A 15,000-nucleotide genomic window follows, 5' to 3' on the forward strand; every position below is an offset into this window, starting at 1 on the left:
AAAAAAGAAATATTGACGTTAAAAATATCAATAGTTTCCTTGTTATCTATGAGCCGGATATCTTTTCCATCTCATTGGGAAACGCTAAACTTAACTCTCAGGAACACAAGTGGAGTCTGTTTCTGATGCTGTTTGGGAAGCTGTCGAGAGTGAGAAGCGAAGAGGAGGAGGAGGAAGAGGAGGAGGAGGAGGGAGGAAGGTATAGGGAAGTAGGTAAGGTGAGAGCCGCGCGGACACGTATTATGTATCAATAGCCTCTTGTGTCCAGCCGAAGAATGTGGGGCTTTAGTCTTTAAGCGACAAGGGACCCCATTGAATGCACCACCACCATCATCACCACCACTACCACTACCACCACTACCACCACCGTTGCCAACACCATACCATCCGTTATTTATTCTTCGATCTCGTCCTGATCTTCATGAGCTTGAGGAATCTCTTGCATGGATCTTCTGTGACTCGCCCTCAATTCTCTTTTTCTTCAGGTGCAAATGAAGCGTATGGTTGAACCTGGTGACGAAATCAAGAGTGGAGGGTTAGGAAGAGAAGGGAATGGAGGGAGGGAGGGAGGGATGCATGGAGGGAAGAAGGATGGGTGCCAAACTACGTTCTCACCGTCCGTCAGGCCATCAGGCAAAACCCCGACCCTCCCCCGCCTTTCTTCCTCTCCTCCTCCTCCTCCTCCTCCTCCTCCTCCTTCTCCTCCTCCTCCTCCTGCTCCTCCTCCTTCTTCTCCTACTACTTCGCGTTTACCCGGATCACTAATTTCTTGAAGGTAATCCTCCTGAAATCTCCTCATCGGCGCAAGGAAAATACGGTTGACGAGGAAGATTGCCGAAGGACCCGCACATCAGCTCTTGATCTCCGACCCAGAAGGAAGAAAGAAGGGAGGAGGAGGAGGAGGAGGAGGAGGAAGAGGAGGAGGGGATGGGGAGGTAGGGGAAAGGCGTGGCGGCAAGTGGAAGGCCAAGGTAATAATTTTGACGGGTCGGTCATTCGCGTCAGGTACACACTCACTCCAGTTTCACCTTTATTAACGGATTTCCCACCGTCCGTCTATGGTCCGTCCGTCCGTGGTCCGTCCTCCTCCTCTTTTAATGTCCCTGGATTCCTTGAGGGTTTTGTCGATGGGCCGAGTGACAAAGGCGATGGTATGTCTCTGAGACCACGCCGAAGTTAAGCGTCTGAAGCCCCATTAGTTCAGTGGCGCAAGACTTCTCACCCGCTCACCCATTTCAACGGGACAAGATTTGGCTGCCCGGGCTACTGTGGACCCTCGACTTGGCTCACTTGCTTCTGTGGACTCTCGACTTGGCTTTCTTGCTCTCTTCTCCTTCGTCTGCTAGTGGTGTTGGTGATGGTTGCTGTGGTGGTGTTGGTAGTGGGTGTAGTTGTATTATTAGTGGTGTTGGTACTGGTGTGTTGTGGTGTCATGGGTAGTAATTGGTTGCATGGTTGTGTCCTATAATGAGGATGATAATGATGATGACCTAAGAGAGGCGTACCTTTCCACCATATATTATAAACTTCTCTGAAAAAAAAATATTGACGTTGAAAATGCTAACTATACTTTCCTTGATATCTAAGAGCCGGATATCTGGTAATAGTAGTAGTGGTAGTAGTCGTAGTTGTAGAAGAAAGTAATTTGGAAGTGGTCGTAATCGTAGCAGTGGTGGTATCTTTTGTTGCCGATGGGATAGAGGGTAACAAGGTCAAACAAAAACAAATACCACGTCATCATTCCCATCGAGAACAGAAAGAGAGAAAAGAAACAAAGGAAAGGAATTCAACCTGAGCCTCGTCTCCCAAACCCTCCCGCCGCCGCCGCCGCAGACCGTCACCTCACCTCCTCCCCTCCCAGGCCGGTCCCAGTTTGTACCTAATCCACAAGTTTACAAATAACGCAACAGTCGCCCGCCAACACAACTCAACACAGGTAGTCGCGGCGTCACTGTACGGGCGGCGAGTGGGCAGAAAAGTGCTACATTCCGAGTCCATTAAGGGTCAGAATCCCACGTTGATGTTGTTATGTGCTGACTTTTCCCTGGCTTTTTCCCACTCGCGCGAGGGTGAGTGACGTGTTCCCGAAGTCGCGTTAATGCACCTCCATGGTCCCACGTATAAGGGTCCGCCGAGTGGTCTTTAATTCCATGTTACCGTGTGTCCCAGCAAACACTTCAGCGTATACACAAAGCTAAGGAACAAGTAATACTGTTGCCTTCAGCCTCTTGAGATAACGGGATCATGGGGAGGTGAGACTAGTGTGTTTTTTGGGACGTCTACAAATGTCGGGTTGTAGTACTATCATGACCGTGAGGAGTATGTTCCGTTTATACATTTTACTATTATCTAATTTTATCATTATTATTATTATTAAACAGTGCATAAAAGGTAGAACTGGAAGCGTACAAATAATACTAGTTACAAAGTCTGCAGCCACGACAAACCTAGGATGCAAGGAATAAAGAACAAAGGGAATAAAGAAGAATATATACAATGAGAATAAATATGGTCTAGCAAACGAAGAGAATCAGAGAAGAAAATTTAATCAGTGTTGGAAATTAAGGAGACAGCCAGTTAGCATTTTTGACCAAGAAAACTTTTGGAATATACCTGTTGCTCTAATTCGTGACCTCTATGTTTATATAGTACAGATTATAATGATTTAACAACAGAATTCCAGTTTACTTTTATTTTCCAGAATATTTCGAGTCCATAACATCTTTAACATGAACATCACATCACGGCAAGACGTAGAATATGGCGGTTCCCGTTAGTGTTCCAATTTGCTGTAATCGCTAATTTTCTGATGTGAAGGAGGTTGAGATGGATGTAGATGGATGGGGGCAGACAGGGGAAGGATGGATCACGGGGCAGGTAGCGGCGACAAGGGGTGGCGGGCGGGCAGGTATTTTCCCACACTTGTCAACGCCTGGGAGACGCGGAGAGTGTGAGGTGAGGTGAGGGAGGCAAGGCAAGGTGAAGAAGGTGAGGTGTAGAGGGCAAGGTAAGGGGGAGAGTGTGAAATGAGGGAGGGGAGGCGAGGGAGGAAAAGCTAGGTAAGGAAGGAGAGGTGTAGAGTGTGAGGTGAGGAGGGCAAGGTAAGGGGAGAGTGTGAACGGGGAGGTGAGGAGATGGAGGTGAAGCAGAGAGTGTGAGGTGAGGGAGGTAAGGCGAGGTGGAGAAGGTAAGGAGGGTGTGAGATGAAGAAGGTAAGGCGGCGAGGTGATGCAGAGAGTGTAAGGTGAGGGAGGTTAGGAAAGGTGAGGTGAGGAAGATAAGGCGAGGTGGAGAAGGTAAGGAGGAGAGTGTGAGATGAAGAAGGTAAGGCGGCGAGGTGATGCAGAGAGTGTAAGGTGAGGGAGGTTAGGAAAGGTGAGGTGAGGAAGGTAAGGCGTAGTGAGGTGAGGGAGGCAAGGACACATACACGAGCCAGAAACATAAACAAGTACTCGTAAATACACACATGAATACAGAATACATACTCAGGACAACAGTCACGGTGTGTGAGGAATCGCACGGCAATGCAACAAGACAGGACACTTATAAAAAGCACATGTGGCCTTACACACACACACACAAAAAAAAAGACAGACACACAGGCCGGTTACGCAGGCATCCACACAACAGATCCACCGATGACGCACACACACACACTCTCTCTCTCTCTCTCTCTCTCTCTCTCTCTCTCTCTCTCTCTCTCTCTCAACCGGTTCGAAAGGTAAAGCTATAAAAAATATACACCTGATCATTACGAAACAATCACACAGGTGTATTCAAAGCTGCAAGTTACGGAATATAAACGAAAAAGTCATGACAGGATAGTAAAAATGAGAAACCTTGGAACAGTACGCGAGAAATGATGACGTGATGATGATGATGATGATGATTTTTTTACAGCAAAGGAAGCAACTCAAGGACAAACATAAATAATTAAATAAAAAAGCCCTCTAATCACTGCTCTAATAAAGAAAGTAGAAAACAGAAAGAAAAAAAAGTGAAAAATGAGTGATGATATATAATGATGCTGGTAATGATGATGAGGCTGCTGATCCATGACTGCGGGAAACTTAAGACGTAAAAATAGTGCCAGTAAATTTTCAAGTGGACGAGTTAATAAAGCGTGACTCTGCGTCTTCTGCAAGCTTCGTCTTTTTTTGTGAAGCAGCGGCGGCCAGTCGAGTCCTCAGTCAGTCCTCGCCGCGGTGGGCTGAGAGAGAGAGAGTGAGCCTATTATAATTTTTTCGAGCCCTTTAAAGTGGCTGGCCGGCCGACTGTCTGGCTGCTCAGTGCTTAGTCAGCCTTAAATTGAAGCAGGCCGCGTGAATCCCCTTATTGATATCATGCAATTTTTCACGGCCGAGGAACAACAGTAGGCTTAGAGGTGGACGGAGCGTTGCCACCACGATAGTTCCCCATTATACACGATTTGGGGCCTTATCCTTGCTTGGTTTCGACATGGGGCAAGTTATGATCCATATCTGCATGTCTAGTGAACAGGTGTGTCTGCTGGAGGGGCGTCAGGTGAGCCGTGTTCGTGAGGGGCATAGGTGATGAGCGTGGACTGCCAGGTGGCATCGTGGCGGCGCTCAGCGGGAGGCCAGACCGGCGGCGTGACGCAAGGGGAGCCGCTGGGCCTAACTTCATTTCACGTACTTTTAACTATCAATCAGAGGATGAACACGGCGGCGTGGTCACCCCCCGGCCACTGTTCTGTTTTCCCACCTGGACCAAAGGGCTGAGGAGACATTCAACGGGAGCCTGAGAGAAGGTGCCTAGAATGTCTGGGATAGTGTGATTCTCTCTCTCTCTCTCTCTCTCTCTCTCTGTCTGTCTGTCTGTCTGTCTGTCTCTCTCACACACACACTCGTAAGACACAGATGCTGCAGCCAGAAGGACCAGTACCAGTTTTTGGCTCTCTGATATAAATAAATTGGCGGCATCTACGGCGAATCAAAGCCTCCGAGGAGCATGTCAACGAGTACTAAGACTAACAGGTGGAAAATTATAAGGAAAACGTGTCAAGCAATATTTTCTAAACGTCCTTCAGAAGCGACACAAAAACACGTCGGCGGGGAGTTAGAAAGTTGGCCCTGTGTCTGTCTGTTCCTGCTGCTGCTGCTGTTGATGATGATGATGGTGCCCGTGCCTCGCCTCGCCCACACGACACATTCACCATAAGTCTCGCCGCCTTAAACACAACCTGCTCTGAGTTAGTGAACTTCTACCTGCCGCGCCTGACAGACCTTAGGAGGCTCTGGGGGACGGGGGAGGAGGACGACGACGGTAGGGAGAAGATAGAGGGAGGTGGCGGCGGAGGGGCAGGGGACCGAGGGGAGGGTGGACCCGGATAAACTTTGAAGTTCGCCCAGAAACTAGTTTTTAGATCCCTTTGAGGTAATCCTCCACTCCTTTGCACGTGCGAGGCAGCAACCCCCGCAACACCACTGGAGCGAGAACGGACGAGTAAAAAGGGCAGGGATGGAGGAGGAGGAAATATGGAGGAGGAAGCCAAAGGTATCCAGACAGAGAAAGAGAGAAAGAGGGAACTCCACAATGCAATGGGACACGGGTATGCGATGGTAATTAATGAATACATCAGGTGTTGGGAGCTGGGGTCGAGGTGGGGCCCAGACGGAGGAAAAAGAGCGGGGCCTCCACCCTCTCTGACGGACAGGTAGGGTTTAATCTGGCCTTTTATTATTCATAATTTGGCGCTTATGGTGATGTATAGGAGTAGCGACAGTCCTAAGCCTCTTACTTAGCATACCAATGAGGCGGTCTGGAGGGCGACTCGGCATTGCATGGGGGAAGGAGGACGAGGACGAGGACGAGAAAGAGGATGAAAACGAGAACGAGGATACGGAGGAGGCAGAGGAAGAGGAGAAGGAGGAGGAGGAGGAAGAGGACGAGAACGAAAAAGAGAACGATGAATAGGATAAGGACGCGGAAAAAGACGAGAACGAGAACGAGTACGGCGATACGAACCATGCAGGAATGAGAACAAGAACGACCCAGGAGAGAAGTAGAAGGTGAACATGACAACGAAGATGATGAAGGTGACGAGGCTGAACAGAAGCAGGAAGACAAAGCAGAAGACGATGAATGTGGGTGGAGAAGAGGACAAGAAGAAGCCAGACGAGGAAGACGCTGACGAGGACAAACACGTAAGTAAGAAGAGACACGGTAAGAAAGAGATAAAACGGAGGGAGAAAAAAAATACAAAAAACTGGTCGAGGAGAAAGACGAAAAAATGATAACAAGACGAGGGAGGGAATGGGATAAGTAGCAAAGGAGAAGTAATAATGAGAAAAGTGATGGAAAGGAGACATTGAAGAGAGATAAACAAAACGATCGAAGAATAAACGTTTGCTTAGGATATTTCGGCCACCTCTTCGGATTTTTTACAGGAGCAGCGAGTAGCGAGCTTTTTTTTTTTTTATTGTTGTTTCCTTTTTTTGTGCCCTTGTGCTGTCTCCTTTGCTGTAAAAAAAAAAAAAAAAACAGAATGAGAGCCGAGAGAGCAAAAACTGATCAACTTGGAGGCGTCGAAAAAAAAAAAAAAAAAAAGATAAGTATAGGGTGAAGAGAAACTATAAACGAAAATACAAAATAAAAACACAGAACAGTCTCTCATCGATCCACAAAAAATGTTTCAACTCTTCCTCAAAACATGAAAACACACCCACTCAAAAAAAAAAAAAGAAAAAAAAAATGTAGTGTATATATTTTTGCAGGTCAATCATGAGGTCTTTCCTTGTTGTGTGTGTGTGTGTGTGTGTGTGTGTGTGTGTGTGTGTGTGTGTGTGTGTGTGTGTGTGTGTGTGTGTTTACATCCGGTTGCTTCCACCGCCTCCGGAACTATTTTGTTGACGCTTATGACTCCACTATGACAGGAGCCTCCCTTCCCTCCCCTCCCTTCCCTTTCCTCCCCTCCCTTCCCTCTCCTCCCCTCCCTTCCCTTCCCTCCCCTCACTTCCCCTTACTCTCCCCTCACTTCCCTTCCCTCCCGTCCCTTCCCTTCCTTCCCCTCCCCTCCCTTCCCTCCCCTCTCTTCCCTTTACTCTCCCTTCCCTTCCCCTACCTTCCCTCCTCTGCCTTGTCCTTTCTTCTCTTCTCCCTACTCTCTCTTCCCATTACTTCTCTTTCCCTTCCGTTTCTTCATCTCTATTACCTCTCCCTCTTCGCTTTTCCATTCCCTCCCCTCCCATCTCTTTTTCCCTTCCTCCCCATCCTGCCTTCCTCTCCTTCCCCATATTTTTCCTCACTTACCCCTCATAATCCCCTCCGCTGCCCATGTATCCTCTCTCTCTCTCTCTCTCTCTCTCTCTCTCTCTCTCTCTCTCTCTCTCTCTCTCTCTCGTAAGGGTAAAGGTAGAGAGAAGGGAGAGAAAGGTGAGGATAAATGTATAGGGAAGGGAGGGAAATATAAGGGCAAAAGGGAGGAGAGGAGAATGGAAGAGAAGGAACACATCTTGAGGTTAGATAAAATTAAAGGGTGCAAATGTTTCCCACAGGCCCTTTACATAAACCTCTTGTTCAGTAGTTTGTATTTCTTATTATTTATTTCATGTTTTTTTCTGTTTTTTTTATATATTTATTCATCCATTTATTAGTTTGTTAGGAATTTCCTCAACACCTTCCTTTTTTTCTTTACGCTTTCATTCATTTTCTCTGTTTCGTGTTTTCTTATCTGTATGTTAATCATGCACGCACACACACACACACACACACACACACACACACACACACACACACACACACACACACACACACACACACACAACATGAAGGTGGATAATACAAGTGTAGGGTTGTTTTGTGTACGGGTTTTCCTTCTCCTCCTCTTCCTCTTCCTCTTCCTCCTCTTCCTCCTCCTCCTCCTCCACCTCCTCCTCCTCCTCCTCCTTCTGAGCTGACCCAACACGCACACACGCACACACAAAGTCACAAGCAAATTCTTAACATTTCTTCCGGTTTTACAAATAATTACGAAAACTTCCAGACAGCCTTTGATGATGATGATGACGATGATGATGGTGATGATAATGATGATATTTATGTTGTACCAAGATGTCTTTCAGCGCGATATTTTTTTTTCTTTTTCTATTAATCTTAGTTGGGATTCAATAGACACAGCAAAAAGATGAAAAAATAATAAACAAAAAAACGAAAAAAAAAAAAATCTCTCGGCCAACAAATAGTTATGCACAAGTGTTTGGCAGACGTGTGTGTGTGTGTGTGTGTGTGTGTGTGTGTTACCAACCATCTCTCTCTCTCTCTCTCTCTCTCTCTCTCTCTCTCTCTCTCTCTCTCTCTCTCTCTCTCTCTCTCTCTCTCTCTCTCTCTCTCTCTCTCTCTCTCTCTCTCTCTCTCTCTCTCTCTCTCTCTCTCTCTCTCTCTCTCTCTCTCTCTCTCTCTCTCTCCCCCCCCCCCCCTCCCACGCGGCACTATGGGTGGGCCGGTGCCTAGGGCAGTGCCAAGAGACTCAGGATGTGGTGGGCCTGTGGCTGGCCCTCAACGGTCTTCAGGCCAAGTGACCCGCGCACACACACACCCCGGCGCCCTCCCTCACCCCCTGCACCCTCTCAACGCCCTCGCACCCCTTTCACCCTTCTGCTGCCCCTCCTCCATCCTCCCCTCTTCTCGGCTGTGTTGTGACTCCATTCTGGTTTCTCTCCTTCAACCTGTTAGCCTCTTCTCCACAGGCCTCTCACTTTCACTCTCACCCTTTTCATTTTCTCCCTTTCTCTCCCTCTCTCTCTCTTTCACACCCTTGTTGATGCCCCCTCTGGCCCCTCTTCATCCTGTTCCTCAGTTTCGTCACCTTGTATTTCTCCTAACATATGCACCCTTTAATAACATCAATAATTAATAATATCTTCATTCTCTCCCTTCCCTCACTGTGTCCTTACGTTCCTCCCTTTCTCAACGCTAACATTTCTCTCCCTTTTCTTTACTCTTGGTCTTGCCTTTCTTTTTCTTCTCTCTATTCTTGCTTCTAAATCGTATTCTGCTTCATATTTTTCACTCTTTTGTGTTCCTACTGTTCTCCTCTCATTCTTCGGAAGCTGCATGCCTCTCCACGCCGCTTCCTCATTCCCTTCTTATCTCCTCCTTCAACTCCCTTCTCCTCCTCCGTCGCCAGCCACTTCGCCGCTTCCTTGTTCCTTGTACTCATCACACCCTTCCACCCTTTGTCCTCAGCCTCACTGCACCTTCTGGCATCTTTCCCCTTATCTCCTTGTAGCTCCTTAGTCATCAACCCTTTGCCCTCGTTTCACTTGCCCTTCACTTTCCCTCTCTTCCTACACCTCCTCCTCTCCTTGCTCTCTGTTCTTTCCTTCCGCTCTCTTCCCTCTCTGCTGTTTCTCCTTCTCCCTCGTCGATCTCGGCCTTTACTTTTGCTCTCTTATACTTTGCCTTTCTCATCTCTTCCTCCTCCTGTTGCTCCTCCCCTCGCTCTCTTTCCTCTCCTTTTGTTCCTATCCTGTTCTCGTCTCACTCTCTTCCCTCTCTGCTGTTACTCCAAGCTTCCATAAGACCTTACTCCTTATCCTTCGTCGAACTCGTCCTTCACTTTTGCTCCCTTTCTCATCTCTTCCTCCTCCTGTTGCTTAGTCCCTCGCTCTCTTTCCTCTCCTTTTTGTACCTATCCTGTTCTCGTCTCACTCTCTTACCTCGCTGCTGTCCCTCCAAGCTTCCACACGACCCGCGTTCCCTTAATGTGGTAAATGTTTATCCTTGACTTCCTCCATTTCTCGCGGGGGGTTCGTTACTCGACTTTCTTCAAGGAGTTCAAGCACGCGTCTTCCCTCCCTTCCACTCCACAGCCCCCCTCCCTACACACACCTCCCTCCCTCTCCTACCGTCTTCCCTCTCGTCGTCCCTCCCTCTCCATTCACTCCTCCGCGTGGCTCCCGAGAGCTATAGTTTTAAAGCGGGGCACTAAAAGTTTTACAAGAGCGTCTTCATTATTTCCCCAATGTGTGCTTGAGAAAAGAAAACGGAAGAGGAGGGGTGAGGGGGGGTGAGGGGTAACAACAACAAAAAATGGACAAGCCCAATTTTGACGTTTTTCCTTGCGGTGTTTGCTGCTGCTGTGAGGGAGGAGGAGGAGGAAGAGGAGGAGGGGAAGTATGGTGTAGTAATAAAGAAATAAACACATCTGTAGGTCGTCCTCACTTCACTGCCAAACCATCAGGGCCTTCTTCCTCCTCCTCCTCCTCCTCCTATTCACAGAGCAGGCTGGTGGGTGGATGGGTGGGTGAGTGGGCGTGAGGTCATAGGAGAGGAAGGGGAGGTGGAGGAGAAGGGTGGAGAGGAGGCGTGCGTGGGATCGTATACGGGCGTGAGAAGGAAGTTTATGTTTAGTGGGTGGCGTGTGTGGGAGGCCTAGGGGGCGTGGAGAAGTGGGTGGCGTGTGGAGGCGTTCCTGGAAGGTGTAATGAGGCGTGGAGGTGGTGATAAGATACTGGCGTGTGTAGTTTGGGTGTGGGCGTGGGCGTTACGCGTGGTAGAGGAAGGGTTAGTAGGGTGTATGTGTGTGTGTGTGTGTGTGTGTGTGTGTGTGTGTGTGTGTGTGTGTGTGTGTGTGTGTGTGTGTGTGTGTGTGTGTGTGTGTGTGTGTGTGTGAATTTCGATGCACTTGGTCCGGTAATTTGTTGTTTCCTCCGTGTGTGTGTGTGTGTGTGTGTGTGTGTGTGTGTGTGTGTGTGTGTGTGTGTGTTAAGTGGAAAAAAAAAGATTCACGTATTTTAACAAGCTTTTTCAGACAGCTACTTTAATACTTCAATCACAATTACATTCATTTCCTCTTCTATACATTATGAGCAAAAAAAAAAGCAAATAAATAAGTAAAATAAATCTTTCAAATTCCACAATATAAACTTTTACCATTTTTTATCTTATTCCTCCTCCATTACCTCCCTTCGCCACTCCCTCCTTTCACCTTTTTAAACATATCCTCTACACGTACTAAACTATATGAAAGAGGAACGTGATCGCGTATAATAACTGACATGAACGTGGTCTGTCTACGTTCATATCCGCGTTCGTGTGTGTGTGTGTGTGTGTGTGTGTGTGTGTGTGTGTGTGTGTGTGTGTGTTTTGTGAGTAGGTGACGAAAAAAAGGGGACGGTTATGGGTGGGTTGGTGCTAGATAGGTGGGAAGGGAGGGTGGAGGGGGTGGATGCGTGGGAGGTTGTGGGGTTGGGGGATGGATATGTGGAAAGTGTTAGGGATTGTTGTGGGTGGATGGGTGGGTTGGGGTGGTGTGGAAGGTGGTAGGAGTGGTGGAAGGGAGTGTGTGGGTAGTGAATGGGTAGCAGGGGGGGTAGTGGTAGGGGTGGGGACTGGTTAGATGCGAGATGGTGGAGGTTGTAGGGGTGGAAGGCAGTGGATGGGAGGTGGGTGGTTGTGGATGGTGGTTATGTTAAAAGTGGAGGGTATATTAGGGGTGGAAGGAAGTGGAAGGGGGGAGAGGAATGGGAGGTAGGTGGTTTTGGATGGTGGTTATGTTAAAGGTGGAGAGTATTTTAGGGGTGGAAGGAAGTGGAAGGGGGGAGAGGAATGGGGGGTAGGTGGTTGTGGATGATGGTTATGTTAAAAGTGGAGGGTATATTAGGGGTGGAAGGAAGTGGAAGGGGGGAGAGGAGTGGGGGGGTGGGGTGGGGGGGTTACATACAGCATCGCGTGGCCCGTATGTGAACCAGAGAGAGTTAACTGTCCTGATTACTGGTTGTGTGTCGCTCCCATTCATCTCTCTCTCTCTCTCTCTCTCTCTCTCTCTCTCTCTCTCTCTCTCTCTCTCTCTCTCTCTCTCTCTCTCTCTCTCTCATCTGTGTTTGTTCGCGTCTGTTCATTTTTTTTTGTGAACAGCATTTCATTTCCTCATCTTTTTTTTTGCTTTTTGTTGTTATTATTATTGTTTTAAGTTTTCTTTTTCCAGCCTTTTTATCTTCATCAATTCCTTCGTGTTTTTCTATTTCTTCTTTATCATCGTTCTTCTTCATTCTTCTTCTTCTTCTTCTTCTTTTTCTGCATCTTCTTATTACTATGTTTTCTTTTTCTCATCAAATCACTCTGTCTTTTTTCCTTCCTTCATTTTCTTTCTTCTTTTAATTTTCTTTTCCTTTATCTTCTTCTTTTCTTCTTCTTCGTCTTCCTTCACCATCTTCTTATTCTCCGTCCCTCCCCACCAATGGCTTCTCCTTTCCTTCCTTTCTCATTTTCTCGTTATCTACTGACCATTTTTCTCTCACATAATTTCCTCCTCCCTATTATCTTTTCATTGGCCTGTCACTTCGTCTCTCACACTTCTACACATCCCTCTTCCCCCTCACCACTGTCTCAAACCACAACCTCTCTCTCTCTCTCTCTCTCTCTCTCTCTCTCTCTCTCTCTCTCTCTCTCTCTCTCTCTCTCTCTCTCTCTCTCTCTCTCTCTCTCTCTCTCATCTCATCCTTATTTTTCTCTCCCTTCCTGCTCCTTCCTTCTTTTTCTCTTCTTTCCTCTTTCCCTTTTTTACTTATCATCTCTACCTCTTCTCTCTTCGTTCTTTGCCTTTCTTCCTTGACCTTCCTCCTATTCTTCCTTGATTTTTTTTTTACATTATTCGTTAGTTGAAATTTATTGCTCTCTCTCTCTCTCTCTCTCTCTCTCTCTCTCTCTCTCTCTCTCTCTCTCTCTCTCTCTCTCTCTCTCTCTCTCTCTCTCTCCATCCATCCTTATTATTCCTCTTAAACGGAGCACAAAGGCCTATAACATTTTTCTCCTTAAACTGAATTTACTCCTTCCTGTCCATTTTACTCCCATCTTCTTTTCAGGGACGACCAAAAATTTGCTCGGGGGGGGGACATAAAAATCCTGCCACTACATAACTTCAACAACAACGGCACATATTTTTACGAGGTAGCGAGGAATGGAGGTGTGTAAATCTCATTGAGTGAATAGATATATGGATGAATGGGAGGGTCGCGGATGAATGAATGAGGCTGAGGGTGAGGGTGGAGGGTTAGGTTGGGTGGGAATGAATGAATGCGGGCGTGGGTGGGTGGGTGGGTGGTTGGGTGGTTTGACTCAATGGGATGGGCGCCACAATCCAGCCTGTCACCCAGTCCGTCCGCCCGCCCGCCCACTCGAGGTCACTCACTCTCCGGTGGGTGGGTGGGGCGTGGGAACGTGTGTGTGTGTGTGTTATACTGTTCATGTTCGAAAATCACCACCACGACCACCACCACCACCACCACCACAACAACAACAACAACAACAACAACAATGCTTCCCCCCTGAGAGTGGATGCCACGCGTCTCTTCCTTCCCCCAAGAGACCTTAGAAAAGCATGAGGAAGAGGAGGAGGAGGAGGAGGAGGAGGGAGAGAAGGCCACGCGAGGGAGTGAAGAGACAGGTGAACAAACAGGAGGGAGATATTTAATGTTTTGATATGCGTGTGCTTGTGATAGATAGACAGATAAGAGATGGATAGATAAATAGACATAGTTCAGGAGGATAGACAACACAAAGCCGATCAGCCTAATATAATGAAACACAAGGAAAAATAATCAACAAATAATACACGGAGTAGAAATTAAACGTTCAAGTCTCTATACGGAGCAGGGAAAGTTTCTCAGCGCAGGATCCACACTTGTCATTCTCCTTTGACCACATTAAAACACGAAGAAAAGGAAAAGAAGGATGAGGCTAAGGAGAGGTAACAAGGATGAGGATAAGTAATAGAAATAATGCAAGAAAGAAGTAAGAGGGATATGAAGGGGTTAACCGTGACAGTGGATTAAAAAGAAGAGCAAAGCGGAGAATAATAAAAAAAAACTACTCGAAAGAAACAAAATAAGACAGAAAAGTTGTAACAGATTAGAGGAATGGGAAGAGAGAAACAAATGAAAATGACAGTAAGGGGACGAAAGGAGAGGAGGAGGAGGAGAGGAAGTAGGATGGGAGGATAGAAATTAAATGAGGAGGCTGAAGGAAAGACGAGTAGGGATGACAGAAGGAGGAGGAGGAGGAGGAGGAGGAGGAGAGGAAAAGGGACCCGTCAGCAGTAACCACGTGGCAGTGACGGTTACGTAGCTACTTCCTCCCTGCTGCCACCTGCTGCTACTACTACTACTACTACTACTACTACTACCACCACCACCACCACCTGTTCTGTCATTACTGCTACTACCAACACAACCTCCACTTCTACTACTACTACTACTACTACTACTACTACTACTACTATTTTTACCACCTGTTCTGTCATCACTGCTACTACCAACACAACCTCCACTTCTACTACTACTACTACTACTACAACTACTACTATTTCTACCACCTGTTCTGTCATCACTGCTACTACCAACACAACCTCCACTTCTACTACTACTACAACTGCTACTACTGCTACTTCTACAGGCTAGTGATGGATACATTCTACTGACACTCCCTTGCTGACTACTGCTGACAATAAATGACTTCCTAGTGCCTTGCTGACATTGCCTTCCGTCCATTACGAATAATCTGGTTGGTGGGGAGGTTAATGTTAACTTCGTGTGGGTGTTATTCTTTATTTCCCCTCGTGCCTCATATTTCATGCTGCTCTTCATCTGTTTGTCTGTTCCTAATTTATATATGAGTTGTATTTGTCTGTTATTTATGTATCTGCTGTTTTCCTCTTGTTTTTTTTTATCCCAATCAGTTTGTATTTCTGTTTTCACGCTTCTCTTTTCATCTGTTGTCTGTTATTTATGTATCTGCTGTTTTCTTCTTGTTTTTTATCCGTATTAGTTTGTATTTCTATTTTCATGTTTCTCTTTTCATCTGGTTGTCTGTTGCTAATTTATCCATGTGAGTTGTATTTGCTATTTCTGTATCAACCTTTTTCTCTTTTACCTCTCCCTATCTTTTCTATGTCTATTTCCTGATATTTATTGAGGCAAAGGTGACAGGACAGAGGCAATACAACAACAACAACAACAACAACAACAACAACAACAACAA

The 15,000-nt window shown here is 46.8% G+C and overlaps 1 long non-coding RNA gene across 1 annotated transcript in view; it reads right to left on the reverse strand.

Annotated features, from left to right (window-relative positions):
• Positions 1-2,677: 2,677 nt before the first annotated feature.
• The window catches only part of LOC126996534 (uncharacterized), a 115,216-nt gene continuing 102,893 nt past the window's right edge, over positions 2,678-15,000 (reverse strand). Inside the window, exon 4 of the long non-coding RNA XR_007751243.1 lies at positions 2,678-2,932. This is a non-coding gene — a long non-coding RNA (uncharacterized LOC126996534). The remainder of the gene's footprint in view (positions 2,933-15,000) is intronic.

This window comes from Eriocheir sinensis, chromosome 10 (genome assembly GCF_024679095.1).
Source record: "Eriocheir sinensis breed Jianghai 21 chromosome 10, ASM2467909v1, whole genome shotgun sequence".
Lineage (NCBI taxonomy): Eukaryota > Metazoa > Arthropoda > Malacostraca > Decapoda > Varunidae > Eriocheir > Eriocheir sinensis.